Below are 27252 nucleotides of genomic sequence, written 5' to 3'. Positions count from 1 at the left end.
TCACTTAATAGTTGTAAAATCTGTACAAGAAATTTAACCAAGGTTCCCTCTCATCTTTTCCTCCACCCACCCCTGCTCACAGAGTCAATATTAACAACTGTTTTCCAGACAGTTTTCTGTCTGAGAACATGAATAACAGTAACTTCTTTCTCACCTACCCTACAGGTTTGTGATGAGGAACAAAAGATAATGTTCATGAGAGCTTTTGCATGCTGTGCAACAATATGCAAACGTAAGGGTTGATTGGTTTTAGTCGTTTGCTCCATTGTAAAGTGTCAAAGAGAGACCATGCATTAGACATCCAATTTTCTGTATTTTAAAGAAGGAAAAGATGTTGAAGAAATCAGCATCTATGAAGCCAAAAATCTAAGGAAAACAGTCAAGTATAACATTCGTAACTTGAGAAAAAGCAGCAGAAAATACTTTATGTTAAGGGGGGATAAGCCTTCTGGATGATAAAGTATGTTGGTTGTGCTGAAAGGAAGGGAGTGGAGGGAGGCCTCTCATTTGGGGAGGGATGGAGGGGGTGGGGTGAGGGTGACTCTGCCAGGTGGCTTCTGTCCCCTTTATTCCTCTGGGTTTAAACGCATGACCTACCTCTTGTGCTTTTGATTAGTTTAACACCAAGCGTGGGGCGCTGAACATCAGTTCCTGACCTCAGGGAGAGCTTTCTGGGAAGCTGTGGAAATTAAACAAGTATAGGAAAATCTTCCTCTGGAAAACTTCCCCTCCTCATCTATTCCTTGGACTGTCCTCAAAAACTTCCAGGTTCTTGGTATGTTTCTGTAAATGATAAATACAGTTACTTAAGGATCTATCAGCTATGACCAGATGGTAACAATCTTAAGAGCACAAGGGAAAAAGGCAATATTTTTAGCTCTTTTTACTATATACAGACTTAAGAAGATTGATAGTGTACTTCATTATAAAAATATTTTCTATTTAATTACCTACTATAATCTATTCTGAATTATTATGTACCATTATACTATGTCACTATGATCTAACAGTCTTTTCTATTTTATGTATTTCTCTCTTTCTTTCTTTCTCTTTTCCTCTGTCTCTTGAAAAGTATACCCAGTGGGATAGAGAAATAAATGTTAGCTTTTAAAGGTGGGTAAATATGAAGGTCCTATTGAAATATACTAAATATTGATATATCTTGGGGTATAAAGTAGAATTATTTGTTTTCATGGTTCTAGAAATGTATTTTTTAAGACTGTAGACTTAAGACTATATCTGTCAGCTTTATTTAACTACGCCCTGGGCAGCTGTGTATTGGATATATAACAAACTGATACTGAATGATAAGAAAATGATATTTGATAAAAGAATAAAAGATGTCTTTATAGAAAACTCTAGATTCTTAGATAAGACATAAAATTCTTTTTGAGTTTTGTCTCAGTTTGGGCTGCTGTGACAAGCACCACAGGCTGGGTGACTTGAGGACTGTATTTCTCGTGGTTCTGGAGGTCAGAGATCCAACCTCAGGGTGCAGCGTGGCCAGGCTCTAATGAGAGCCCTCTTTCTGGCCTGCAGACAGCTGCCTTCTTGCTGCATCCTCAGATGATGATGGAGACGAGAGAGCTGACTTGTCTAGCTCTGTTTTATAAGGGCACTAACCCTCTTTAAGGGCCTTCCTCTCACAACTGATCGGACTGATTACCTCCCCAGCACCCCACGTCCACACACCACCGCAGTGGCTCAGACATGGATTCTGGGGGGATGCAGACATTCAGATGGGGCGCGCTTTAGCAAGGCTGCTCCTTAGTGCGGGTCTGGGACTTGGATTGGAACGCCTCTGGCATGAGCCCCTTCAGGGTTTAACAGGACTGGTGAAAAGAGCTCTAAGCATCTGATGTTTGTCAGAACCTCATGCTTCATATGTTATTCCTATGCTCACTGAATTACTTTGCCTTTTCCCCTTTTAACTAATTTTAGTTTTTCTTGGTCTGGAAGCTGATTTAGGAAACACTGACATACAGTAATTTAATTATAACTTTTAGTTGAAAGCTAAGGGTAAAAATAGGGTTTCTATGTGTGATGTCGATATTTTAGACTGATAGTTTATTACTATTATTAGTTTAATCAAATAATTTATGTCAGCAAATTTTTTTTCTTTTGTATTCCTTTCATGTTAGCATGAAATTGTAGCTGACAATAAAATAATACCTAACATTTGTTGCATTCTTACTATGTACTAGGTAATGCTGTGCATTTTAATCAGAATATCTGATTTAATCTTCATAGCAACCCCATGATTTAGATCTTATAATTAAGCCATTTTATAGCTGTGGAAACTGGGGCTTATAGCAATAAAATAATGTGCCTGAGGTCAAACAAGTCATAGATGGTAGAGTCAGAATATCTGTGTTGGGGATATTACAGAGGTTTACAAATCTCACTTAGGGAGGAGTTCCACATCACATGATAAAATTTTATATAAGCATTGAATAAATCATTTGACAAGATATATACCTAGGAATGGTGTATTGGGGATCATCAAAATAACAGTGTTGAGATAACAATACCTTTCTCCCCCTCCTCCCCCAGTAAGCATCTCCAATTAAACCATGGAAGACTTTTCTAAATTAAATCAATGTAATTAATACCAGAATAGATGTGGTAACTGAAGCTCAGATTTGCAGGTAAATCTTCGTGTGTGTCCTTATTAACGTACCAGTGGTCTATATGCAACAGTTCAGTTCAGTCGCTTAGTCATGTCCAACTCTTTGCGACCCCATGAACTGCAGCATGCCAGGCCTCCCTGTCCATCACCAACTCCTGGAGTTCACCCAAACCCATGTCCATGGAGCTGGTGATGCCATCCAACCATCTCATCCTCTGTCATCCCCTTCTCCTCCTGCCCTCAATCTTTCCCAGCATCAGGGTCTTTTCAAATGAGTCAGCTCTTTGCATCAGGTAGCCAAAGTGTTGGAGTTTCAGCTTCAGCATCAGTCCTTCCAATGAACACCCAGGACTGATCTCCTTTAGGATCGACTGGTTGGATGTGGTATTGCCCCAGTTTTCATAACAGTATCCCTTAATATGAAAAGAAAAGCTCCAGTCAATTACCAATTCAAAAGCTGTAAACTTGCTGGTGTAGAAGACCATATTAAGTACCAGGTTAGTATTTGTTGAGCTAATTGGGTTCATTTGCACTTTAGCGTCTGGTTTGTGTTTTGTAAGTTGGAAATAGTTGGCACGGAGTGTGTGGGTATGGTGGTAGTTACCAGGACCGCTGCTAGAGACGTCACTGGAGGCTCAGACAGACCTTGGGTCTCACCGCTTCTTTGGCCCTCCGGTGTCTTCCCATGTCCCTCTATGCAGCTCTAGAGAGAAGCCAGTTGGTAAAGGAGCCCGTGAGTTGCAGTTCGTGGGGGTCAGTCTGTGAGACACAGCGGGGCAGGGCCAGGGCGGGCGCACACACGGGCCGTGCCCGCACGGCATCTGTGGGGGCAGCCTTTGTCTCTCTCCCTTTTTTGATGGGACAAGAGAATGAACTCCTGATCGGGGAAATTTTTTATGGTCTTTAAAGTCTCGTTTGTTTGCTTCTTTATGAACCATGAAATTCTTCTTTAAAATGGTGAGATCTTTGAAGGCAGGAGTCTTATCACCTGGGATCTGCTTCAGTTCTAACCTTCCCTTCCAGGATTTCTAAATAAGGGTTTCCCTAACAGACTCTGCTGAGGGGATTCCATTTTGTGATGAGAAGGTGCTTCAGAAGAAGCCTCACCCTGACAGACCTGATTGTGAAGTGGCATCTTGTCAATGGGAGCGGCTGCCCTGATATAGCTTTTTTCACACATGGTAAATAGGAGTTCGTCATGATTCTTTAAAACTTTAGCCTCCCTTAGTTAACTGCAGAGATGTTTTCTTGTTAGAAATCTCTTACATTATACATATATATAATTTTTTGCAATTTTGGAAACAGTTTACTTAATTTTTGTTGTTGAATTTTTGTTTGACCTTTATTTTTTTTTGGTGTGGGGGGAGATTTAGTAACTCAAAGTACTGTAATAGTGGTTTTTAAATTCTTTTGTAAGGATTGGATTTGCTTTGCATACATCTATGGAGTGTGGTGTGTGCATCTGAGAAACTGTGACCTTGGGGGACTGTATTTGGACTAATAACATGTTCAGTGCAGGGAACTTTAGAATCAGTGAACATTGTAATTTATCAACTTTTTTGAACAGAAGTTCAAGTTTGTTTTATTTTCTTTAGGCTTTTCTATATGTGGGCTTCCCAATTGGCTCCGTGGTAAAGAACCTGCCTACCAATGCAGTAGACACAGGAGATGAGGGTTCGATCCTTGGATTGGGAAGATCCCCTGAAATAGGAAACGGCAACTTACTCCAGTATTCTTGCCAAGAAAATCCCATGGACAGAGGAGCCTGGCGAGCTACAGTCCACAGGGTTGCAAAGAGTCAGACATGACTGACTGAGCACACACGCACATATGTGTGTGTGTGTGTGTGTGTGTATACACACATATATACACACATATTCATATGCTATATGAGGATATTGTGATTGTAACATGGAAGATCATTCAACAACTATCTAAATACAAATTTCTAATTTTATTAGGATGGTATATACAAGAGTTGGCATTTTATCTCAAAATTGAACTCACCAACTTCTAGAACTTCATGAGCCCTGACCTGCACAGGTAACCATCACCTTTTGAACTTCAAAACAAACAATGCATTTCATAATGAGTAACACTGTGACATGCTTATATTATAAATAGTAAAAATTGGCTCTTCACAGTGGAATTAAGACGTAGAGAAGGAGAAGTACCCCAGCAACTGTTTTCTAGTTTGTCTTTTGGAAGCTTGGAGCTTGTACATACTAAGTTTATGAACCAAGTAACTTGATTCTATAATGGAAATTCCATTTCTTTGGAAATCTGGGTCTGATTTTCTATTTAAACAGTTAGAAAAGTTTGTTTAAAATTTTAGCAAATTGCTATTTCTGTTTGGGTCAAAAAAATTTGTTGTAAATTGAAATATGTAATTTTCAAGTGGCTGGTGTTAACCTAACTCTCTACAGTTACCCACACCTTCTGCAATGTGTGTTTTTTTCTTTTAACTCATTTGAATTAGCAGGAGGATAAATAAAACTGTGGTTTTCATAAAATAATTCATCTGAACAGACATTTATTTGTGCATCTGACTGCAGATTTATGTGGGGTAAAAACACTTACCAAAAGAGTTAAATATAACAGCACAGGGCAAGCAGATGCAATTGCAATAATTATAACAATGATGCTATGTTTCTGCATGTGGTATCGATGGACTGCTTTTCCAGATCAGTAGCTCTCAAGGTGTGGCCCCTGGACCTGCAGCATCAGGATCACTGAACTTATTAGAACTATAAGTTCTTGGGTCCCATCCCAGACCTACTGAAGCAGAAACCTTCAGTAGGAGATGGGCAGTGGGGAGGGACCTGCATTTTAACAAGCTCACCAGATGATTCTGTGAACCTTAGAATCATTACAGTAAGTTGCCACTTTCCACTTCGAATCACTCTAAGCCAGGTGTAGGTGATGGCACAAATATTCTAATATCATCAATACCACTGATGCTGATTTCATTTGTAAAGGTCCTTGCCTGACTATGTTTGGGATAAGGCGGATCTGGTTCTAAAGGCAGGATATGTACACTGTTCTTAACTCATTTCTGGGGCACCTAGGCCATAAGAGGGGAGGTGGAGGAAGCAGGCACAGGGCTTGCTTTCGCCTGTATTGCAGGATAATGGAGGTGATAGACAAGTAGATGATTTGCATGTTGGAAAGTGGTATAAATGCGACTTGGGTAAGAGTCAGCATTTCAGGGTTGTAGGTGAAGAAAACGCCAAGTCCATGTCCTCCTGGAGCTCTTTCTGGGGAGCTGTGGTTATATGTAAGTCTGTATTTGTTATAAATGAAGCTGTAAATGGGTTCTTAAAAGCAAACTGAGGCTAATTAGTAGAAAAAATCTACAATTCAAAATAGGCCTATGTAGCAATGACAGTTTTATCTACTTATAGCTCAGTTAGATGGTAGTTTCAAACACAAACAATCTGTAAGAAAGCAGGCCTCTGAGAACCCAAAATTGCTGTCAACAGGCCCATTTGCTAATTGTCGTGCTCTTTCCCTGTAGGTTTGACTCAAAGTTCATTTTTCAGAAGCCTTATTTGACTCATATTTTTTAAGTTCTCTAGTTCTTCTAAATCCATAGTCTTTTAATTACTTTATGCCTTTTATCAGGCATTTTTCTTTTGTAATGTCCTTATTTTCTCTCTCTCTTTTTGTTTTTGCTTAAAATTGAGTATATTCTTAAAAATCCAGCTCAAGTCGCACTCCGGGGACCCCTTCATTGTGTTTCTCAGTCTGAGCTAGTTTCTCCCTCTCCTGTGCCTCTTGGCAGCTTGTCTGATCTGCATGAGGGTCTGGAGTCTGTTATTGAATTCCTCCCTGTCTGCACTCATCTCCGTGAAACTGTGGATTCCTGAGACCTCATCTCATGGAACTTGTGTCATTAGCACCCACCAGACTGTTGGTAATAAATACAAGGAGCTCCATAAATGTTTGTTCCATTAATGACTTTAATGTGGGCGTCTGGCTTCTAAGCCCCAGTCCTTTAGAAACAGCAAATTAAAAGAGAGTTTTCTGGTGTAGACATGATAACAATGAGGAAAGACTCTTGATAACTTTTCAACAAAGAACAAAAGAAGCACTTTTTTAAGAACATAGAAGCACAGCAATCTGGAGAACAAAGACTAATTACTTTATAACCCAGAGAATTAATGTTCAATTTAAAGGAAAGACTAAAATGTATTCATGTATTTAAGATTTACAGAAGTGGTTGCCTAAAGATGTAAACTATCCAGATTTCAAATATGATTATAGGCAGTGACACTTATTATAGGGGTCTGTCTACTATTATAGTTTTCATTATTATAGCTTTCTTTTCCAGGAGAAAATATTACACCTTACAGTTCAGCTATAGAAAATGTATTTTCTTAGGTTTTAGATATGCTTATATTTTTTCTCGTATATCACATTTAGCCTTTTTATTCCTATCTGACTAAGAAACAAAAGATGACTACATTCTGGAATTAAACAAGCAGCCATTCATTCTCCTGTGACATATGGTGATAAGAGGAACCGCAGATGGTGTGGTGTGATGTCGGACTCTGCAGCAGACTTCTTGTTTGGGGTCAATCCCCTGGTCTATCACAGAGTAAATGTAGGTCTCACCTAAGTCACTAAGATCCCATCAGCAGACTTTTCCTTATCTGCAGAGTGGAGCCAATACAAACCTACAGCCCAGGGTTGTTTTGACAAGTGAAATAGTGTGAGTGAAAAGCATCTAAAAAACAAGGATCACTTACAGAGATGGTGGGAACTTATATGACAAAATGTCTTATATGTTAAAAGACAGAATCCAAGTCACTGCTTCAAGTCTAATTTTTCCATTCCCCTCTCTTCCTTCCTTTGATATTTCCCATGACAATTTAGGGAGTCAGATGATTCTTTGTTTATATAAAATGGTCCAGATCCAGTGAATCTCAGGAGCTGGCCTGGACCTTTCTCCAGTAGGTGTGTTACTGAGATTAAATGGTTGGTAAGTTAATAAATTCTAAGGAGGAAATCAGATGTGATTAAATGAACATCAACAAGAGAAAGTAGGGCTAGACCTGATAAGTTTAACAGTGGCTGGGATTTTTAAGATTTATGAAGAGTGTTTCCTACACTGGGCTTCTAATATGTTTAAAGACAAATGTTTATCTTACATCTCTCTTATTTGAAATTTTTGTCTTCACACAATTCTTTAGCAGCTACCTCCCATTAACATTTTTGGAGACAAAGCCAGCAATAACACATTTTGACAAGGAATAGTTAGAAAGCTATAGTTAGCATAAAAGCTGAAGTCAGCTGTATTTTACTTATCAAATCAATGAGGCTTTGCTTTAATCCCTTCAGCTCCAGGTCACAGGGTTACATAGGCAGGATAAGTTTAACTGGAGCTCAGATTATTTTCTTCCTGAAAAACAAGTGTATTATGAATGGTATCTCTTAGTGACATGAACGATCCTCAAATTTATCAAAGAGAAAAATATTCAGAAGATAATGGAACCCCTGCATTTGAGGGAAAAAGCCTGAAGCCTGAAACTGATGTTTGGGGAGGTGAGGTTACCTGAAAGCCCACTGATGTGAATGGTGAGAGAAGAGCCTGGTTTCCACCTCTGAGTAGCAGTGAGATGGAGAGGGAGGTCTCAGAGTACTTTGAAAGATTAAAACTGAGGTGAAGGCTGTCAAGGGAAGCTTTACCTACTTTGTAGTTTTTTCAGGCTGTCATATCCAAGATGCTATAGAAACAAAATAAGTAAATCTTTGTCTGATAATTAATATAACTCAAATTACAAATCTACTAGTTACCAAGTTCAAATGTAGAACTCACTTTTAAGCCTTAATTTGTGGTTATTAAGTAGATTGCTGACTTATTTCTCTGATGAAAATAATTTCCTTTGGAAGACTTGAGTGTGTTATGGTGAATACACCAGTAACCTGGAAAGTATGTTTATGTATATATATCAGTGCTGTTTGAACCGTGAGAATGTATAAAATTATTGCTCTGTATGAAAACAATTATAATTTCTACTTACTATTTCATGCTTATAAATTACATCTGTTAAGTCATTTAATAGTTTTAGTGTATGAAAGCTAGTAGTATTTGTAATAGTATTTGTTATACAAATTCTTTTGTAAGTAAGCAGTTGCTTAGCATTCATGAAGTTTAATGTGCCATATATCTAAAGTAACTATTCCCTTCTTATAGAAGAAGATAAAAACCACAAAATAGTATTAATGATGACTAAACTAGTTCTGGCTCTGGAAAGCAGAATCTATGATGAAATTGGACAGGCAGGAGATTCACTGGAGACAAGCCCATATCAGATACAAGCACGTGCGCAAGAGCAGGTGGGCAGAGACTCTGAGACAGAGGACCAGAGTACGGGGCCGTGGTGGGACAGAGGAAGGAGGCAGAATGGGGCGGAAGGGGCTCAGACTGAATAAGTGCCTGAAGAGTCTTGGCCAGACCATCAGGAGGCCCCAGAGGGAATGCTGCCCTGGGGAGGGTTACCCTGCTGGGCAGGAATGGCCCTGCACCTGGGCCCAGGTGTGAGGCAGATTTTGAAGGCTCCGGAGCTGGAGGCTGTGAGGTAATTGTACTCCTCATGGTGGGTTCTCTTTCCAGGGAGGTCTCAGAAGCCCACTCCCGTGACTGCCATAATCATGCAGTGTTCTAAACAATTCCACCAAACATCCATCTTCAGAATTGACTTTCTAAATATTTATTTATGTAAATATTACTGGTACTTGCAGATTGTTAAAAATACTGGAGCCAGGTGACATTCAGAATAACCAGTATGCAATAACACTTTCTCTGTAAACCTAAGGGCTATCCTTATTTTATTTGAAGATTTCAAATATGTAAAAATGTTAAATTGTTTAAACTTCTGACCAGTTGGGCTGCACATTTCTCCCTGTCTTTTCTATTTAGTCTTCTGTGAGCTTCTGTTCTTACTGTTGCCAATTTTTCTTGCAGGAGGTCAGTGTTGTTCATATCTATTAGAAACAGGTTTTCATGAGTTGCACTCTTTTGTCTTTGTTCTCTATTTCTCTTTAGTATGTCCTTTGCCTTTTCATCTTATATTTGCTTTTTGTGTAGAGGTTTAAAGGATTTTTTTTTCTTTTTTTTTGGTGTGTTTGGTTAGAGCTTTCTTTCTCTCTTTTCCTTTGTGACTTGGATCCTCCATCCCTGGATGAAAAAAATTGGTTAAGTACTTGGAATAAAATCAAGTTAGAATCTCAAATTAAACCACATGCCCAAATTAGTTCCAGCTGGAACAAGTAATTAACTATGAAAGGAACCATACAATTCTGTTTGCTGTAAACAGAAGTTTGTTGGTCTCTATCAGTGCTGGGTTTGTTGCTGCTGAAGGTAATCCTGACAGCTCATGGTGGGAAGACAATTTGAAGTATGCAGGTCCGTCTTTGACTAGGTTCCAATGCCTGACCTGAGGGGTCTGCTTGTCAGAAGAGCTCCTGTTGCATGGTTCTGGGTTAGTGCTGAAGGAAGTTGTTTCTGGAAATTTTGAAGCAGCCTCTAACCCTTGTTTTACTAGAAAAGGTAGACAAATTTTTGTGATTTCCAAAATACAGTCATCTTGAGGTTATCTTTGACTCCCCTCCCCCTTTTCACGTCTAGGAGGCCGCACGGTCCCTGGGTGTGTTGTGTTACTAGGCAGTGCCCTGAAGTCCCAGTACTGACCCCCTGAGGACCCCTATTAAAGGCAAAAATGTTTCCTCCAGGAGTCCTGGCTTGATGCAGGCTTCTCAGGTTTGACCCCACACCTTTGCCTGCAAGAGTTGCAGGTATGGCTATATCCGAGGGGACAGCTCCTGTCTCCTTGCTGTTACCACCCTCTGGCACCAGACCTGGACTTGAGTTTCCAAGTGACCATGAGATAAGCAAGCATCATGCTTGTTGTGGTCAATCCAGTGTCTATCTGAACTATTGCCTAGGAGCATTTTAGAATACCTGGTCTTCCATACTGCTTGAAGTGGGAATGCTTACCCATGTCCTTTCAGGTGATTATAAAACTATTATGCTGAGCATGATGCTTCTGTGATCAGCAAATAAAAGGACCTCCAGCTGCCTTGATTCATCATACTCATATTTGTAATTAGTAAAAAAAATACTGCTTCTTTTTCTCATAACAGTTTTTCCTGGCACACAGAGGGTCTACACAGATCCTGTTTAGTTTCAGAAGTGATTCAGGATTATTTGGATGAATTTAGATTTTTCCCTTTTGAGATATGTGAAATGAAACCCAGTTTCTGACTCTTTGAGCTTCCTTAGTAGAGCTTGTTAAATTCTTGACAAGTTATTATTTGTTAGAGGTTTGGTTCTTCTTTCTATTAAATATGTAAACAACAGATATTTGTGTTCTTTCTCTTTTCTGTAGTGATAATGCTAAATTAGAGTATCAAACTGTATAATAAGTGATATATATAAACATGAGCAGAAAAGCCATGATGACAGCTGGCCTGATAGATTTTGTATTTGTGTTGTGTGTGTGTCTCACAAGTACTCCATCACTGGATCAGTACTGTGGTCACGTTGTTCTTGAGCCCTTTGGGCAATGACAGGAACGGCAGGAGAAAGAGGCTGATTGGTATCTGCACAATAGGTTATCCTGTCTTCTTGAGTATTAAAGCCCTCCTCTGCTGAGATAACCCTTTGATGAACATTTGTGTGGACACAGATATCTTTAAGTGTTCAGAGACATACGTCTTCCCTCCTCCTTACCAGTTTTCTCATCATATCCTTCGAAGTTCTCACCATCCAGCCAAGTCGTTGGTTACAGCCCATGAAGCAGTATAAACTCGTATCTCTGGCCATTTCTCCTTTCAAGCAAAATGAACAATAAGAGGCAGTACTTGCAATTCTGTCCATTGGCAGGATTTCCCTTCACCACTTAGATGTCCCAGAAAGGGGCTGGAGGGCTGCTGCCCTCCACTCCTGGGTGGTGCCTGCATATCATGCAGAACTATCAGAATAGCCTGGGCTCTCTCTTTCTAAGTTAGAGGGTTGAATGGAATAGCCTGTGCGGCCAGAGGTGTGGGCTAGGAAAGAGGAGGTAACGAATCAGGAGTGGGGTGGGGTGGAGTGGGGACCATGGGCATTTGGGGCTGGTTTGATCCTATATGTATCACTGCTGTATATGCCCTGCTTTACTGTGTGGAGGGTCAGACAGCACCCAGTTCATGATGGATGGCTCAGGTCACATGGGAACATGGTGGCTCGTGGTTAAGTGTCTTGTGTCTGTTATGGCCAGCAGCGGCCAAGAGCTGTTTCTCTGAAGGAGAGTAATTATCTGCAGATGGCAGCAGAACTTTGCTCCCAAATCCTGAGTGTCTGTGTCGTGAGTCCCCTGCAGGGTCCTTCTGAAGGCTGCAGCCTCTGGCTTTGCCACTTACACTTCAGGCCCCCTGGATTGGAGACCCAAGAGAGAGGCCAGCTCGCACAGCAGCCTGAACCTACTGCAGAGGCCTCTCTAGTCTGGGTCCCACTGGCAGCTCTTTGAATCATTCGGTGAATGGAGTGGCACAGCCAAGTGAGGAATGTGCTGCCTCCAACATCCAAACGCGTCTGCTGGACATTGTGACTCTGTTTGGTACTACTGTGCTTGGTCGCTCAGTTATGCCCCACTCTGCATCTCCATGGACTGCATTCCGCCAGGCTCCTCTGTCCATGGGGATTCTCCAGGCAAGGATACTGGAGTGGGTGGTCATGCCCTCCTCCAGGGAATCTTCCCAACCCAGGGATCGAACCCAGGCCTTCCACATTGCAGGCATATTCTTTACCGACGTAGCTACCAGGGAAGCCCAAGAATACTAGAGTAGGTAGCTTATCCCTTCTCTGGGGGATCTTCTCAACCCAGGAATGGAACGAGGGTCTCCTGCTTTGTAGGTGGATTCTTTACCAGCTGAGCCACCAGGGAAACCTCCCCTACTCTTTTTCTGGTAGTAGGAGGGGTCAGTTCAGCTCAGTCGCTCAATCTTGTCTGACTCTTTGTGACCCCATGGATTGCAGGACTCCAGGCTTCCCTGTCCATCACCAACTTCCGGAGCTTGCTCAAACTCATGTCCATTGAGTCAGTGATGCCATCCCACCATCTCATCCTCTGTTAACCCCTTCTTCTCTTGACTTCAATCTTTCCCAGCATCAGGATGTTTTCCAGTGAGTCAGTTCTTCGCATCAGGTGGCCAAAGTATTGGAGTTTCAGCTTCAGCATCAGTCCTTCCAATGAATATTCAGGACTGATGTCCTTTAGGGTTTACTGGTTGGATCTCCTTGCAGTCCAAGGGACTCTCAAGAGTATTCTTCAATACCACAGTTCAAAAGCATCAGTTCTTCAGCACTCAACTTTACAGTCCAAGTCTCACATCCATACATGACCACTGGAAAAACCATAGCTTTGACTATACAAACCTTTGTTGGCAAAGTAATGTTCTGCTTTTTAATATGCATGGTAATGGTTTTTGTGTAGTCGCAGATGCTATGAATAGGCTAATAAAAATATAACACTGACAATCACAAAAGCAAAAACAAATACATTGCTGAAAGTAGAATAATCATTACTGGCTTTTGTTTAATAACAAGCCTGAAAATTCCACTTATTATTATTTTAACAATAATAAAAAAGCCTCATTTTTATGCATTTTCATCTTTTTACTTGTGGATCAAAGGTTTAAGAAGAAATAAAGCTAATTTATTAGAATTAAAGAATCTTCCTGCATTGCCAGAGACCTGGGTAAGATCCCTGAGTTGGGAAGATCCCCTAGAGAAGGGCATGACAACGCACTCCAGTATTCTTGCCTGGTGAATCCCATGAACAGAGGAGCCTGGCGGGCTTAAGTCCATGGGGTCACAAAGAGTTGGACACGATGGAGTGACTAAGCGTAGGGCACAGAGAGAAAGTGAATTTTAAAAATGATTTTATTTTTGCATGTTTTTTACCTTTTTATTATCTATGGAATGGAGATATGGGAAAAACCAAGATAAGTTTAGAAAAAAGGTAATTCCATTGAATATGGACACTTAAATAGTGATATTAAGAATTCAGTTTCTTAGATGTTTCAATGGCAAATTATATCATACACATTATTTGCAGAATCCCACCCCCTTCCCCAATCAGGGTGTACAGAGATAGGAGGAGATAGAAAGGCAAAAGTTACCATTTTTAAAAACTACTTTTAATTTTTGATGTTACTTCAGTAAAAAGTCCTCTATCCGTGGGAGTGTCTCACGTGTGGATGCAGTGTTGAAGAATGTAAACATAACTCCTCCATGGAGTTTAGGTCCAGTGAGTAGGTGAGTATTGACCAGCCAATTACATAGGTGGATGTTAAATTTACATTTCAGTGAACCCTACAGAGAATATTCTGTGCCATTGCCTGAGGATCTGAGGGTGAGGACTGAGGATGGGGAGGACAGGCAAGTCTTGCCCAAGAAAGGATTATTTATGGAACTGAAATTTGAAGAGTGGGCAGAAAAGTATTAGGCAGAGGGGTTGGAGAGCCTGGTGGAGCTGGAAGGAACAGGCCTCTGGGGCTGGAGAGAGAGAGAGTTGGGCCCTGGTAAGGACTTGGACCTTGTTATAAAAAGCCACCAAGGTGTTTTAAGTAAGGGGTCCCTTGGAGGGAGGGGGGCAGACTGGGAGTGGGAGATAGGTTAGCAGGAGTTTCCTAAAGCTGCATCTTGTTAGGAACAAAAAGTAGTTTGAAATTCAGCAGGGAAAATCCAAATCTGTTCCAAAGTAGATTTCCAAGCAGCGAACCCCTCTCAAGATATGTAGTTTTAATAATTTGTATCTGATTTTTTTTTTTTTTTTTTTGCTGCACTTTGCAGGATGTGGGATCTTAGTTCCCTGATCAGGGATTGAACCTGTGCCCTCTGCGTTGGAAGCACAAAGTCTTAACCACTGGACTGCAGGGAAGTCCCTGTGTCTGAAATTTTTATTGAGATTATAGTTGCTTTACACATTATCATGAGGAATAATACAGAGAGATCTGTGTGACATTCGCTCAGTTTCCCTCAATGGTTACCTTTGGCAAGCCTGGGATATAGTATCACAACCAGGATACTGACACTGAGATAACATGTCTGTTTAGCTTTCTTGTGTTGTACACGCGTTTGCTGTGTGTGTATCTAGTCCAGCAGGGCTTTGTCAGATGCGTCACGTGTGTAGGTGTGTATATCCACCACCACAGCCGAAACATTTTGAATGAGAGAAAAAGTTAATCCTCTAATTTGGAATAGTTGATAACAAACTATATGTGAAGTGGTCAAAGAGAAAATATAACCAATTTAATTGACTTCTTTTCGTTAACCATGGTTCCCTGTGCTTTTGGAATCTGGCCGTTTCCCAGTGTCTTTGGGGGTGGTGGTGTGGGCCACAGGTCCCTGTGGGGAGGCCGGGTAGAGGCGTGTTCTCTGGGCTGCGGCGCCTGGGCTCAGGCCCTAGCCCTGTCCCTGTGTTTTAGAAAAGCTCCTTGGCCTCTCTCTGGCTCACTTCCCTCATGTGTGAAGTGGAGGTGATGGATGGCAGGGCCTATTTCCAGGGTTGTCCTGAGGATTAAATAGCACCTTGTGCAAGTGACTGTCTCCTGTAAGTGGAAATTCCAGAAACAGGTCTGACACTGACCTTCACTCTTTGTAAAGCAAGGGGTTCTCTTGCACACGGTCTGTGGTAACTGTTGTGTGTATTTAACTTTTGGTGTGGATTGGAGTGTGTTACTCTATGTTTGTTTCCCAGGGGTGTATTGGCCCTGATAAAATAGTTCAATTTCAGAGCCATGATGAAAGCTTTAAAGATAACCTCTTTAACTTTTGAATTTTTCATGTAAGTTATTATGGATTAGACTTTTAGATAATTTCTATTTCCTGAGAAATCTTGGTGATTTATAAAGAGCTGTTACCACATATCTGATAGAGGGGAGTCAGACTGATGATTGGAAAAGAAGTCTGAGTTCTTTGTGACAGGAAAATGGAGATGAGATTGTTAAAAGATTTATTTAAGAAATATTTATATCAACCATGAATTTAATGATGAATCTCTTTTCCTGACTTTTACTGTGTGAGATGTTGAGTCTTTGTTCAGGCAGGTGAATGATATTTTTTTTCATTGAAGATTCTACAGTTGTTTTTTTTTTTCTCTTGCTTGTGAGACATCGGCAAGTTCAGACAGAGGGCAGGTGACCTCAGCCTGACGAGGTTTACTGGCAGCAATCACCTATTGGAGGCTGTCCTAGGGTGTCCAGGGAAGAACATGAAAAATGAATTATATGTATTAAAAGAAAAAAAAAAATTTTCTTTTCTTACTTGTGAAAGTAAGGTGGAACATTGCCTTCTATCCCAAATTCCCTGGAGAAATTATGAAGTTCCTATGGGGTAGGTTTTCTCAGAGCAAGAAGACAAGAGAGATTCTCACATTCATTTGGCAAAGATTTATTTATTGAAGCACCTCTAGCTTCCAGACTTACTCTAAGTTCTGGAAATAACCGTGGGCCAAAGTCCCTTCCTTCAGGGAGCCATTCTACTGGGTGAGAAAGATACTAAGGGAGCAAATAAGGGGTGACACCTGTTGACAAATGCTGTTAGTAGTTAGAACAAGATGAGTGACAGGTATTGCCCTATCAGATGAGGTGGGCAGGAGATGCCTTTCTGAGGAGGTGGCATTGGTCAGAGACCTGAGTGAAGTAAGGAGTCAGGCGTCTGGGCTAGAGACAGCAAGTGCAGACACCCGCAGGTAGGAGCCCACGTGCTCTGCCTGTGGTAGAACCAGGAGCTGGAGGAGGATTGAGCAGTAAGTGGGGTTGAGTCTGGAGAGATTACCAAGGGCTAGCTGAGGCATGGCTTCATAGACCACAGCAAGGAGTCTGCATTCTACCCCGAGTGTGAGTGAGTGTGGGTGGAGGCTTTTGAGCCCAGTAAATAACATGGTCCTCTTTATCTTTTAAAAGGACCCCCTGGTGCCGTGTGGAGGGCTGGTCTGTCTGGTGGTGTTGGGGATGGTGACAGGGCAAGAGCTCCAGCGTGGAGAGCTCTTAGGAGGCTGTTACTAATACAGAGATGCGGGCAAGAGATTGTGGAGGCTCACCCCCATACCCTCAGCACAGGTGGGTGTAGGGAGAACTCAGACTCAGAAACTGTGTTGTAGGCAAGGAGACAAGATTTGCTGACAGATTGGATGTGGGTAGTGCCAGAGAAACCCTCTCCACGGAGTTTGGCTTGAGTGTGTGCGTGCATGCTCAGTTGATCAGTCGTGTCCAACTCTTTGCTACCCCGTAGACTGTGGCTTCTCAGACTCCTCTGTCCATGGAATTTTCCTGGCAAGAATACTGGAGTGGGTTGCCATTTCCTACTGCATTTGGCCTGAGTAATTGGGTGAATCAAGGTGCAGGTGCTAAATTATGGAATCTGGGAGAAATAAGTTTGGGAGAGTAAGTCAGGAGTTGATCCAGAGTCATGTTAGGTGTGAGATACCTACAGAAACAGAGTGAGATGACAGTGAGGCACTTGGAGCATGATTCTGAGATTCAGGAAGGAGATTGGAGCTGGAGATGTGACTGTGAGAGTCATCAAAAAACAGGTGGTATTTAAGACTAGACACATGATCAGTGTGTTGAATGTGATAGAGGAGCGGTCTGTGAGCTCTGGGACAGAGGAAAGTCAGCAAGGAGACTGAGGAGGAGCAGCTAGATAGAAAGGAGGAAAACCAGGGGAGTGCTATACCCTGGAAGCAAGGAGAATGACATTTCAAGAAGGATGGAGTGATACCTATTGTCAAATGGGAGCTGGATAAAGATGAAGGCTAAGAATTGAGCACAAGCAGCGAGCAGCTCATTGGTGATCTTGACAAGCAGTTGTAATGGAGGAGAATGTAAAGAGAAGAGGTGACTATTTGCATACAACTCTTCTGGGAATTTTTGCTGTGTCCCAGAAATGTGGGGTGATGCAGGAGAATGTAGTTTCACTGGAAGTCATTATTGATTGATTGATTGAGAACTCACAGCATGTTTGCATGCTGAAGGAATGACGAGGGACAATCGGTGATGCCTACTGAGTGGCATAATTGCAGGAGCAGAGTCCTGGAGTAGCGTGGGGGGAGGTTGGGATCCAGAACTCAGCAGGAAAGGTGTAGATGTGTGGTCACCCATGCAGAGGCATTGGGGGTTTGGGTTCTCTTCTGATTATATTTTATTTTCTCAGAGAAATAAGGGAAGTGAGAATGAAGGCCATTAGCAAGGTGCTGGTGATGGAGAGGATGAAGTCATTTAAACAGAGATCTCCAATGTGCTATGCTATACTTAGTCACTCAGTTGTGTCCAACTCTTTGCGACCCTGTGGACTGCAGCCTGGCTTCTCTGTCCATGGGGATTCTCCAGGCAAGAATACTGGATTGGGTTTCATGCCCTCCTCCAGGGTATCTTCCCAATCCAGGAATCAAACCCAATCTCTCTCATTGCAAGCAGATTCTTTACCAACTGAGCCTTTAGGGAGGCCCAGGAATATTGTAGTGCATAGCCTATCCCTTCTTCAGTGGATCTTCCCTACCTAGGAATCAAACTGGGGTCTCCTGCATTGCAGGCAGATTCTTTACCATTTGAGCTGCAAGGGAAGCTTGTAGATCTCCAGTGGGTTTCCTCAAATGGAAATGTCCATATAGCAGAGAGATGTTGGATGTCAGGCAGCTTCAATGGCCGCTAAAGTGGTAATGATACATTTTAAGGGAAAAGAGCCAGGATAACTGTGATTATATTTAGCCGTTTTGTTCTGTAGGGACAGCTGTAGTAAGTGGAGTTGGATTTGATCAACTTTGGAGCAATGGAAGTAAGAGGTTGGCCACGGGCGTCTTTGGTAGTGGACCATGGAATCTAGATACTGGAAGGAGAGCAGTGAGGCTGTGGGGAGGAAGTGATGGCTGCCAGAGGTGGTTGAAGTGGGGCTACTTGAGTGGGTTGACTCACAGGTCAGGGTGAGTAGGGGTGTAGGGGTGTGAAGGTGGAGGAACACAAGAAGACAGGATCTTTGGCCGTGAGGAGGGCATGGACCCTCCTCAAAGTTTTAGGTGAAATTTAAGTCATTTAAGTGAAATTTCTAAACTCAATCAGACTAGTGACCAAGAGGAAGACAGAACCGTAGCAAAAATGTTCTAGGAATAAAGGGGAGTATTACTGGATATGCTCTGCTGTGCTATGCTTAGATGCTCAGTCTTTTAGACCCTATGGACTGTAGCCCATCAGGCTCCTCTGTCCATGGGGATTCTCCAGGCAAGAAGTGGGTTGCCATGCCCTCCTCTAGAGGATCTTACCAACCCAGGGAGTAAACCCAGGTCTCCTGCATTGCAGGCAGATTCTTTACCAGTTGAGCTACCGGGAAATCCCCACTGGATATGCTAGTGCTAGTGAGAGTTGCTCAGTTGTGTCTGACTGTTTGCAATTCCAGCAGGCTCCCCTTTCCATGGGATTCTCCAGGCAAGAATACTGGGGTGGGTTGCCATTCCCTTCTCCAGGGAATCTTCCCAACCCAGGGATTGAGCCCGAGTCTCCTGCATATTACTGGATACAGTGGATAACTATAATATGCTTGTGTATCTGGGGACATGTGCCTCAAAGGGACCTCAGTTTTTAAGATGGAGGAAGAGCACACAGCCTGGGAGTAGCAGAGAGTACATGTGCCTCACTGCCAGCCTGCAGGCACAAGGAGTGTGAGAGAAAATCAGCTGTCACTCAGAAGGGTGTCCAGGTAAGCCATGCATGTCCTGGTGTGATTGTGTGTTCACCAGGGTGAAGGGAACATTCAGAGAAGAGGATGAGAGCACAAGGGATTTTCCTGATGACAGACGTGGACTCTTCAAGTGGTAGACAATTTGGGGGGATCCAGAAAGGGCATGTCTGAGTCCAGGGATGCTCAGAGCTATGTGGAGTTAGGGAGTGCAGGAGTGGAGACTCTGCCTTCTTCTGGGGACTGAGGTCAGCAGGATGGGGGCATAGTGGTGAGATCCGTTCCCTTAGAGAAGACTGATGATCAGACCATTCCAGCTTCCCCCATGGGATCCACCATTTATGCTCTGTCGCAGGGCGCCATGAGGGAGGAGGATAAATAGGGGTCTGAGCCAGACTTCTGTGTACCTGTCCTCCTCTGCCAATTCTGTTACTCACAATAACAAGGTTGAGAGATCACCCAGATGAAGAGATTGTAAAATGTTTGGAGTGTTGAGTAAGTATGCTGTATTTGATATAGAGGATAGGGCTTCACCTGTCTGGATTAGCAGTCAGTAAAATTTGCTCATTCATTAGCCCAATGGCTATTGATCAGCACATGTGGAGAATGAGGAGCAAGACTGTTACTCCCAAATAGTGCAGCTCATGAGAACGTCACCCGGATGTAACCCACTGTGGCCATTATTTATGTCCTTTCCTCTCCCCAACCCTTAAAACCACAAGAACTTTGTTGTCCATAAATGGGTATTTATGTTTTCTAATAAATAAAAGAACTATTTTTATAAAATAAAATGCTTTGTAAATAGACAATGAGACCCTCAAATAGAAAACAAAACATAACAGTCTAATGAGTGATGTAATTCTTTCAGTACAAACAAAATATTTGCAAGTGAATAAAGTTACGTTAACTCTGATAAATTTATTCAGTTTTTTTTTTTTTTTAATTTGGAGAAAGGCTGTTGTGCTGCAAAGGAGTTTAAAAATAAAAGAAAGAACTTCTCTGAAATCTTTCATGTACATCATACTTTTTGCCAGCAAATACAGAGAGCTTTTCCATTTTTCAGCTTAGTTTTATGTTATGAAATATATTTTATACTTTGGTTTTAAAAATGAACTTTATATGTATTAAAATGTTCATGGTGTTTAACCAGTTCATGAACTATTGTAATCTCTGCTTCTAAGACAACTGATTCAGTCTTATCTTCTGGGGTCTCAGACCATCAGCAGGTTACTACTGTTAATGCAGAAATCTTTGGAATATACCATGTTATCATATTGAACAAATCTTGGCTAAAGTTTTAAAATATGATCAAACCAATTTCCATTCAGCTTTTAAGTCACTGAGGTTTTCCATTCTATTTTAGTACATGATTCCAACAAAGACTTAGCATCTTTTCTTTTAAAAGCACCCTAATATCAAAGGACTGTCAGTGCTGCGGTGCCTCTTTATTTTTGCCCTTGCCAGCAAGAGTGAATCATTTTTCTAAAATGCTGGAAAAGTTCAAAGAGACTTCATAGTAACTCTCAAACTGGTGGTATATGTGTGTGCCTTTTGTGCATTATAACTCCAGGCATCCCATGCTTTTTTCTTAATGGCATGTGGAATAATAAACATGTGAAAGACATTATTTGGTGGAAGAGAGAAAGTGTATTATGTGGCAAGAACAGAGTTCAACTGTGATTTTTTTAAATGTCTTTGCTTTTTCTTTATACTGTGTTCTTTTGTTTTATAACTTCTTGGCCTGTAGAAATAAGGAGGATAAGACCTAATTGTTTCTGGGCAGCTAACAGAATGTTTTGTGATTTCTGTGTCTGAGAATACAGATATGTTTAATCGTTCATAGAATTTCATCCAGTCAATACATCTTTAACAGAGTGATAATGGGTTTTGCCTCTGGCAAAAATTCATTTGTGGAGAGTAAACAAAAATGACAATTTTTTGGCTCTCCAAAGGATCACTGTACATAAATAGAGATATAGAATATCTGCAAATTTCATGAAGCAAAAAATTAGGACAAATTAAAAAAAAAAAAAAAAAGCTCCTTAAACAAAATTTAACAAAAAACACCGAGAAAAATGAGAAACACTGACTTAGTCTTTGGAGATGGAAGCTTAGCGCCAAGGTAAAATGAGGACCACAGACATGATAATATACATAGATTTTGAAAATAAATTCCAATTACATATTTTCCAGGTATAATTTCGTTTGTTTGCTAACCATCAATCTTACACTGAGTTTCCAGCCTGTGAGTCATGCTGGCTTGTTATAGTCAGGATTTTGAGTTGAACATTGTCCCTCTCTCTTTTTTTAAACACTGTTCCTTTCCTCGAGCAGCTGACTGTTTTTGGGAGGAAATGAGATAAGGAAAGTGAAGCCCTTGGCATGAACACTCTGTAAGTGCAAGTGTAGACAGCTGTGGGATCACAAAGGAAGAAATAGTTAACTTTGCAGGAAATAGTTAGGAAACGATTCAATAAAGGGATTGCTTTAGACCAAGGAGTTTGCCAACGTGGATGGGAAACAATTATGTCTTTATTTTTCAATTAACTCCATCTGAAATTTACTGTTTATTTCCATTATGATGTGGCACACCACAGTAGAATTAGCAGAATATGGACTTTTTCACCAACAGATTTAGCTATTTTCATAGCACATTATAGTTTTTGCAGATATCTTGAAATATTATCTATGGTTGTAACTACTTTGAAGTAACAGTAGTTACTTGACCCACCTCGAGATTTTGTTATTTAACATGTTAGTAAATTACATGTTTTGTAAATCTCACATTTAACCATGTAAAAATACAAAACTTTTATTTAATAAGAGTACCACAAAATTAAAAGGAAAATGCATATGTAATATAAGAGATGCATATTCATAACAAAAATAGAGCTTCTACAGCAGACTCATGGGATTAAGGGGAAAATTCATGGCTTATCAACAAAGTGTTATGATAAGACATGTTATAGAAGAAGATATTGATATAACCAATGCAAATATAAAAGTGTCTCTCAGATCCTCAGGGAAATATGAATTTAAGAAATAATTATTTAATAATACTTTGGCAGATTGCCAAAAACTAAGAGTGGAAATGTAAAGTATAAAGAGTTCAGGGAAATGAATCTTTTCATAATCTTGGTACAAAGTGGTAAATCCTATTTTTAGCACAATTTGATAGTAGCTTTCAATTTTTCAAAATGCGCTTATTACTGTGGCCCCAGAAATGTTATCTTCAGAAATTTCTCCTACAAAAACACTGGCATATATGCATATAAATATATGTACAAGAATGTTTGGCAAAGCAGTATTTCCATTGTGAAAAACTGGAAGTGACTTAAAGGTCCATTAGCAGGGACGTTTATTGATTACACTGTCACATTCAGATAATGTCACATTATGTAGTTCTGGATACATATAGCTACATCTACTGGCATGGAAACTCTTCTAAGACATGTTGCTGTAGCGAAAGTCACAGGGAAAGTATGTGGTATAATCTTGTTTATTTAAAACACAGAAAAGCCCCCAAACTCAACAAAATCCAGAGAGTATGGAAAATCATCTTGATGGATACAACCCCAACTCTTCCTCGATATTTCTGCTGATGGGAGGAGTCAGGGTCGGCAGGATGAGTGATGAGAGCGTTTGATTTTACCCTTCTGTGGCATTGGGGGTTTTGTGCATGTATTACTGCATAGTCAAGTTAAAGGAAGACATTTTAGAAAATTATCACATTTACAATGACAAACATATAGATGACTTAGGAATAAACCCACCAGGAACTGTGCAAGACTTGTAGAAAGAGAACTATTAAATTTTATTGAGGTATATAAAAGAAAGCCCAAATAAATGGAGAGATGTACCAGGTTCTTGACTTGGATGATTCCATGTAAGTTTATAGATTTTTAGTGCAAATCTATCTAGTCAAAATCCATGGGAAATTAAAGCTGACAACATGATCCTAAAGTGCTTCTGCAAGAATAAAAAACATAGGTAAGAACTGCTTAGGAAATCTTGAAAAGAATAATGAGCATGTGCCTGGGCAGCCAGATATTAAAGAGTATTATAAAATTAAAATAATGGAAATAGTGAATACTTGGCCCATGATTAGACAAGAGGACCCATTTAATGGAACAGAAAGCCAGAAATTAGTTGGCTGTCCACAGCAATCTGGGTCTTGATTGGCCTTACCTACTGGAGACTCACAGGCTGCTGAGCTGGTTGTGATTAGCCACGGTGGACCGTTGCCAGGCTTGGCTGGTATCTGCTCTTCCTACTGCAGTTTGTGCCCATTCAGTGTTTGGTGTCCTATTATGTATGCAGAGAAAGGACAATCATTTGATTGGGTTTATCTGGCAAGCTGATTTTAGGGGCAAATGTCTTATTACTATAGTCTCCTTGGGTCGGGGTGAGGGGGTGTTGTGAGTGCCTGCCTGAGAGCATGTTGGTGTACAGAGGAATTGATGAGTGTTATTCCTGAAGTAATATTTGAACTTCTGCTTTATGACATTTAAGAAAAAAAGGATTTGGGTTATTAAAATTTATTTTATTATTTTTGTTGAAGTGCAGTTGATTTATAATATTAGTTTCGGGTGTACTAAAAATTCAATATTTTTATAGATTATACTCCATTTAAAGTTATTACAGAGTAGTGTTGCTGTTCAGTTGCTCAGTTGTGTCCGACTCTTTGTGGCCCCATGGACTGCAGCACGCCAGGCCTCCCTGTCCTTCACCATCTCCTGGAGCTTGCTTACACTCATGTCCACTGAGTTAGTGATGCCGTCCAAACACCTCATCCTCTGTTGCCCCCTTCTCCTCCTGCCCTCAATCTTTCCCAGCATCAGGGTCTTTTACAGTGAGTTGGCTCTTCGCATCAGATGGCCAAAGGATTGGAGCTTCAGCTTCAGTGTCAGTCCTTCCAGTGAATATTCAGGGTTGATTTCCTTTACGATTGACTGGTTGGATCTCCTTGCAGTCCAAGTGACTCTCAAGAGTCTTCTCAAACACCATGGTTCAAAAGCATCAATTCTTTGGTGCTCAGACTTCTTTATGGCCCAACTCTCGTTGGGAAAATCCCCTGGAGAAGGGAAAGGCTACCTACTCCAGTAGTTTGGCCTGGAGAATTCCATGGACTGTATAGTCCATGGGGTCACAAAGAGTCAGGCACGACTGAGCAACTTTCACTTTCCCTTTCTCACATCCATACACGACTACTGGAAAAACCATAGCTTTGACTATACAGACCTTTGTTGGCAAAGTGATGTCTCTGCTTTTGAATATTCTGTCTAGGTTGGTCATAGCTTTTCTTCCAAGGAGCAGGCATCTTTTAATTTCATGGCTGCAGTCACCATCTGTAGTGATTTTGGAGCCCAAGAAAATTAAAGTCTGTCACTGTTTGCATTGTTGCCTCATCTATTTGCCATGAAATAATGGGACTGGATGACATGATCTTCATGTTTTGAATGTTGAGTTTTAAGCCAGCTTTTTCACTCTCCTCTTTCACTTTCATCAGGAGGCTCTTTGGTTGCTCTTTGCTTTCTGCTGTAAGGGTGGTGTCATCTGCATATCTGAGGTTATTGATATTTCTCCTGGCAATCTTGATTCCAGCTTGTGCTACATCCAGCCCTTTCACATTATGTACTCTGCACATGAGTTAAATAAACAGGGTGACAATATAAAGCCTTGACGTACTCCTTTCTCAATTTTGAACCCGTCCATTGTTCTATGTCTGGTTCTAACTGTTGCTTCTTGACTTGCATATAACTTTCTCAGGTTGCAGGTAAGGTGGTCTGATATTCCCGTCTTTTTAAGAATTTTCCACAGTTTATTGTGATCCACAGAGTCAAAGACTTTAGCGTAGTCAGTGAAGTAGGCGTAGATGTTTTTCTGGAATTCTGTTGCTTCTTCTATGATCCAGCAGGTATTGACAATCTGATCTCTGGTTCCTCTGTCTTTTCAAAATCCAGCTAGTACATCTGGAAGTTCCCAGTTCACATATGCTGGAGCCCAGCTTGAAGGATTTTAAGCATACCTTGCTAGCATGTGAAATGAGTGCAATTGTGCAGTAGTTTGAACATGCTTTGGCATTGCCCTTCTTTGGAATTGAAATGAAAACTGACCTTTTATAGCCCTGTGGCCACTGCTGAGTTTTCTAAATTTGCTGACATATTGAGTGTAGCACTTTCACAGCATCATCTTTAGGCTTTGAAATAGCTCAGCTGGAATTCTATCACCTCCACTAGCTTTGTTCGTAGTGATGCTTCCTGAGGCTCACTTGACTTTGCATTTCAGCATGTCCGGCTCTAGTTGAGTGATCACACCATCATGGTTATCTGGGTCCTTAAGATCTTTTTTGTACAGTTCTTCTGTGTAGTCTTGCTACTACTTCTTTATATCTTCTGCTTCTGTTAGGTTCCATACCATTTCTGTCCTTTATTGGGCCCATCTTTGCATGAAATGTTCCCTTGGTATCTCTAATTTTCTTGAAGAGTTATCTAGTCTTTCCCATTCTATTATTTTTCTCTATTTCTTTGCATTGACCACTGAGGAAGGCTGTCTTATCTCTCCTTGCTCTTCTTGGAATCTGCATTCAGATGGGTGTATCTTTCCTTTTCTCCTTTACACAGTAGTTTGTGACTCTTAGTCGCATTCCCCTACCCAATCCCTTCCCCCTTCTCTCTCTCCTCTGGTAGTACTAGTGTATTCCCTACATCCGTGAGTCTCTTTTTGTTATATACATTCGTTTTCTTTTTTAGACTCCACGTGTAAATGATAACACAGGGTATTTGTCTTTATCTGACTTATTCTTTACCAGCTGAGCCACAAGGGAAGCCCAAGAATACTGGAGTGGGTAGCCTATCCCTTCTCCAGCAGATCTCCCAGGCCCAGGAATTGAACCAGGGTTTCCTGCATTCCAGGCAGATTCTTTTTTTTTTTTATTTTATTTATTTTTTTCCCCCCTTTATTTATTTATTTATTTTTTCAGTGGGTTTTGTCATACATTGATATGAATCAGCCATAGATTTACACGTATTCCCCATCCTGATCCCCCCTCCCACCTCCCTCTCCACCCGATTCCTCTAGGTCTTGCCAGTGCACCAGGCCCGAGCACTTGTCTCATGCATCCCACCTGGGCTGGTGATCTGTTTCACCATAGATAATATACATGCTGTTCTTTCGCAACATCCCACCCTCACCTTCTCCCACAGAGTTCAAAAGTCTGTTCTGTACTTCTGTGTCTCTTTTTCTGTTTTGCATATAGGGTTATTCTTACCATCTTTCTAAATTCCATATATATGTGTTAGTATGCTGTAATGTTCTTTATCTTTCTGGATTACTTCACTCTGTATAATGAGCTCCAGTTTCAGGCAGATTCTTTACCAACTGAGCTATCAGGGAAGTCCTGACTTATTGCACCAAGGATAATGCTCTCTCGTTCCATCTACGTTGTTTCAAATGGCAGAATTTCTTTCTTTTTTATGGCTGAATAGTATTCTATTGTGTGTATACACCCTATCTTCTTTATCCATTCATGTGTTGATGGACAATTGGGTTGCTTCCATATTTTGGCTATTTAAAAAATGTCACAATGAACATTGGGGTCCAATATCTTTTCAAGTTAGTGTTCTAGTTTTCTTCAGATAAATACCCAAAAGTGGAATTGATGGATGTTCAGTTCAGTTCAGTCGCTCAACCATGTCTGATTCTTTGCAACTTCATGAACCACAGCACGCCAGGCCTCCCTGTCCATCACCAACTCCAGGAATCCACCCAAATCCATGTCCATTGAGTCAGTGATGCCATCCAACCATCTCATCCTCTGTTGTCCCCTCGTCCTCCTGCCTTCAATCTTTCCCAGCATCAGGGTCTTTTCAAATGAGTCAACTCTTCACATGAGGTGGCCAAA

General features: G+C 41.1%; 1 protein-coding gene and 1 non-coding gene across 3 annotated transcripts in view; one reads left to right on the top strand and one right to left on the bottom strand.

The window, feature by feature from the left end:
• DCHS2 (dachsous cadherin-related 2) overlaps nucleotides 1–27252 on the top strand; it is a 331336-nt gene that overhangs the window by 40398 nt on the left and 263686 nt on the right. The window lies entirely within an intron of this gene.
• On the bottom strand, nucleotides 14486–14559 carry TRNAG-UCC. The gene has a single exon. It is a non-coding gene; the product is annotated as a tRNA-Gly (tRNA).

This window comes from Cervus elaphus, chromosome 5 (assembly GCF_910594005.1).
Source record: "Cervus elaphus chromosome 5, mCerEla1.1, whole genome shotgun sequence".
NCBI classification, from domain to species: domain Eukaryota; kingdom Metazoa; phylum Chordata; class Mammalia; order Artiodactyla; family Cervidae; genus Cervus; species Cervus elaphus.
Note: the sequence above shows the minus strand (reverse complement) of the source record. Positions and strands in the feature narration are given on the sequence as shown.